Genomic DNA, 4,722 nt, shown 5'->3' with positions numbered 1-4,722 from the left:
CCAACCAGTCCATTCTGAAGGAGATCAGTCCTGGGATTTCTTTGGACGGAATGATGCTGAAGCTGAAACTCCAGTACTTTGGCCACCTCATGTGAAGAGTTGACTCATTGGAAAAGACTGATTCTGGGAGGGATTGGGGGCAGGAGGAGAAGGGGACGACAGAGGATGAGATGGCTGGATGGCATCACTGACTCGATGGACATGAGTCTGGGTGAATTCTGGGAGTTGGTGATGGACAGGGAGGCCCGGTGTGCTGCGATTCATGGGGTCGCAAAGAGTTGGACATGACTGAGCGACTGAACTGAACTGAACTAAACTGAGGATGTCATCCCAATGCACATTAAATTTTGTTGACTACCCTTTAAAATAAAAAAAAACCATCAGCATTGCCTTTTAATCATTTGCCGAAGATTTTATTTTATTACTTTTTATCAAATTTATGTGCCTTCTCTGAATCCTTTCCAAATATCCCAAAGCTCTTAAACTGTGTAGCCAAAATTGTGTATGTATCCTGGTCTCTCCTTTTCTGCATATAAAGGGAAAAGCATTTCACAAATGTCAATGAAGTGACAATGAAAAGGAAGGTAAAGTCATGAATTTAAATAGAAACTAAGTCCTTTAACTAAAGGGAAGAAGTCTTTTACATAAGGGGCCAAGGGCAGCCATGTTGAATGATCAATGCTCCTTGCTGTGACAAATTAAAAGTGGAACAACTGAGAGTTTATCATGACAAGGAAAAGTACAGTTCACTGTAGGAAAACCAGAAAAAGAAACAGTGAATTTAAAAAGAATGACTCACTTGAAACCAAAAGCAAACAGACTCGGCCCCTTGTACGCATGCGCCCCGGCCGCAGCCTCCCTGCCGCGCCATTTTGCCAGGGTTTGAATGTGAGGTGTGGAGTGGCGGTAGGAGTGAAAAAAAAAAAAAAAAAAGCAAACAAAGAAAAGCAAATAACATTCGCCTTTGTCCTGTACTCACAAGTGCAAAAGAACATTTAAGAGATGCCCTGTGTAAATTAGATAACTAGTTTAGCTATTTAAGTTAGATAACTAGTATGTGAATTGAAAGTCTTTTAGCAAAATGTTAAGAATAAAAACTGTCTCGAGATTCTTATTAGCTTAATTGTGCATGCAATTTTGAATTTTACTGAAAAAATAAGCTAAGAACCACTTTTTAAAATTTTATATAAACATATTCCCTATATTGGATGCACCTCTTTGACTGTAAATTTAGGCTTTTATAATTTCGAAATACTGAGTTAACTCATATAAGATTCCAAAGTATATAAAGTTATATAATTACTTTGAATATTAAGATCTGTACAACATAAAAAACCACTTCAGTCCCAAGAGATTCTCTAGAGAAAGGTAATTTTTATGTGATTTCCTCCTGATGTAAAGAGTTCTTTAGATGTATTGAAATTGTTCCAAAGGAATGCATCTGCTACAATTAGGCCCTGATAGAAAAGATATTATCTTGAAGAGAAAAACAATGTAAAACACACCTTTCAGAATAATAGTGACTTCATCACAGTTTGTTTCAGTAAAATTAATGTAACATTATTTGACTATTTGTCATGTGAGGGTTTGTTCCCAGGAAGTAAAAGAAGTATATACTGAGCTTTACAAACTCAAAAGCTCCCCCAGACAAAAAACTTGGAATTTGAGTTTTTATCAAGTTACTCTAATAATGTTTTTTTTGAGAGGTGTACTATAAACCAAAACATTGCAAAGCACAGATATAATTTATTTTAATGTGTTGTGTGTTCACTGAATATTCTGTAATGAACACTTAGGGGGCACTAAGTGGATTGTGACCCCCCCCAAAAAAAATTAAGAAATACTTGTTAACTTTGAGGACACCTAGAAACTGAAGCAGGCCCAAGAGAAAAGGAACCAATTCAGCATATAATCCTTTTAAGACAAAGGAACCAGTATGTACTGCAGACAAGTAACTATTTCATAAAAGGCCTTTAGGTTTGAGCTTTAATTTCAAACTATTGTGGCTTATTTTAAGCATGTCTTGATGAAAGAAGTTTATAAATGAAACTACTACATGATCTTGACTTCCTGATCTAAAAAGTCAGTCTTGAATAACTCAGTATCAGGGACAATAAATGCAGTTTTATGCAGTAAAACTTTCATCATATTTTATTGAATATAAGATATGTTGTTAAAACATTTTAACATTTGTTAAATCAATTTGCACTTTATAATCTGCAGTGTCCTTCCACTGTTGTTGGATAAACTAAGACCAGTTTAAATTAAAACTTCTTCATGAGTATTTGGACCACACTGATGGTGTGAATTTAGAACACAAATCTGGCTGTGGTTCAAATTCTCGAAGGTGTGAATTTAGAACACAACTCTGGCTGTGGTTCAAATTCTCGAAAGAGATATACTTTTTTCCTCCCACTACCTGGTAATAAGACGGAGACATGTAATTTTCCTTGCTCTCTCCCTCTACATATTGGTTTCATCTATTTTTGCTCTTACAGTTAATTTTGTGACCATTTGCTATCCCACCTTGGGTATTTCTGCTTTCATAATACTATGCAAAAATAATAGCCTGTCTGACAATGAAAGATTTCTTACATTCAATGCTAACTTGAAATTTGTCTTAGAAATTGTCGAGAATTCCTAGAAGATATCAAGCATGACCAAATTTGGGGCAGAGAAAAGAGCCATCGTATGCCTCACAAAGGTATCGCTGATGAGAGATAAGAGACTGGCTACAAATAAGATGGTTTATAAACCCATTTGCTTTACAGACAATAAAAGTTTAGAACTCTATTATACACTTGCTTTGGTTAAAGGTGAAAGTGCCATATCTTCAACTTAACAAGTAAAACTTACTGATAAAAGGAGGTAGATTAAAAATTGCTTGGTAAAAAAATAATATATTAACAAATATATAATCATATAGGTAAATACTTAACTGTATCTTTTTTAAATTTTTAAAATTTATTTATTTTAATTGGAGGCTAATTACTTTACGATATTGTATTGGTTTTGCCATACATCGACATGAATCCACCACAGATGTACATGTGTTCCCCATCCTGAACCCCTGTCCCACCTCCCTCCCTGTACCACCCCTTTGGGTCATCCCAGTGCACCAGCCCTAAGCATCCTGTATCCTGCATCGAACCTGGACTGGTGATTCGTTTCTTATATGATATTATACATGTTTCAATGCCATTCTCCCAAATCATCCCACCCTCTCCCTCTCCCACAGAGTCCAAAAGACTGTTCTATACATCTGTGTCTTTTTCGCTGTCTCACATACAGGGTTATCATTACCATCTTTCTAAATTCCATATATATGCCTTAGTATACTGTATTGGTGTTTTTCTTTCTGGCTTACTTCACTCTGTATAATCGGCTCCAGTTTCATCCACCTCATTAGAACTGATTCAAATGTATTCTTTTTAATGGCTGAGTAATACTCCATTGTGTATATGTACCCCAACTTTCTTATCTATTCATCTGCTGATGGACATCTAGGTTGCCTCCATGTCCTGGCTATTATAAACAGTGCTGCGATGAACATTGGGGTACATGTGTCTCTTTCAATTCTGGTTTCCTCGTTGTGTATGCCCAGCAGTGGGATTGCTGGGTCATGATCTGATCTGAAGGCAGTTCTATTTCTAGTTTTTTAAGGAATCTCCACACTATTCTCCATAGTGGCTGTACTAGTTTGCATTCCCATTAACTTTATCTTAACACATATTTGTTTTATGCTTCAAATAGATTATTTGAGAGTAAGCATCATGAAAACAAAGAATTTCATCTCTCCTGTTAAATACTGTTCTGCCTAGATTTAGAATATTATTTGGCACATGATAAACACTCAAGAAATATGTTTTGAGTTAGTTAATGTGTCAAATCACATCCATTGATACATAGCAATTTGCATATATACATATATTATGGTCCCTCCTGAATTATCAAGTGCTTGAAGCTTGAGTCTATGTTTATTTCATTCTTGAGCCTATTTAATGAAACTAGTTAGCATCCCTGACTTAATGGACATGAATTTGAGCAAACTCCAGAAAACAGTGAAAGACAAGGAAGGCTGGCATGCTGTAGTCCATGGGATCGCAAAGAGTAGGACATGACTTAGCAACTGAACAACAATGAGATTTCAACTCTGTAAGCAGAACCACCCACCTGGCTGACATTAGTCACTCCATATCTCCTCTGTTAAGAGACACACTAGTTAAATAGACTCTAGTTCTTATCTGGAAGAATCAATAATCTTGGTAACTAGTAAACCATATTGACCAATTTGCCATGCTCCAGTTCACTGTATACACTTATGGTTTGATTTACTCTGGGGCTCTTGGAATACAGTTTAATAGATTCTTACTAAATAGCATCTTATAGCAACTTCAGGAGTCCTTTTTATAAGTCCAACAGTTCCTTCATTTGTAAAACTGTATGCCACTAAAGAAAGGCACAAATGCAGTAATGATTAAAAGGCAGGTAGAGCTTAATGGGAAGGAAATAATAGAAGTTTCTATCTACTTTTTTAAAAGACGTGATGTCATAGCAAACTCGGGAGTACTTGATCATGAGTATAAACCACTTCACTATAGCAGCATAATCATCATGGTTTTAGAGAAACTGTTAATATAAACTGATAACCATTATGATACCAGAAAAGAAGCCAAGCTACTGAGTTTTCCCCAGCTATCCTTTTTAATGCAGGTGGAATGA

The sequence above is a fragment of the Bos grunniens genome, chromosome 27 (assembly GCF_055505025.1).
Source record: "Bos grunniens cultivar Pamir isolate PY7600 chromosome 27, Bosgru_T2T1.0, whole genome shotgun sequence".
Lineage (NCBI taxonomy): Eukaryota > Metazoa > Chordata > Mammalia > Artiodactyla > Bovidae > Bos > Bos grunniens.
The sequence above is the reverse complement of the archived record's forward strand: the minus strand, read 5'-3'. Positions refer to the sequence as shown.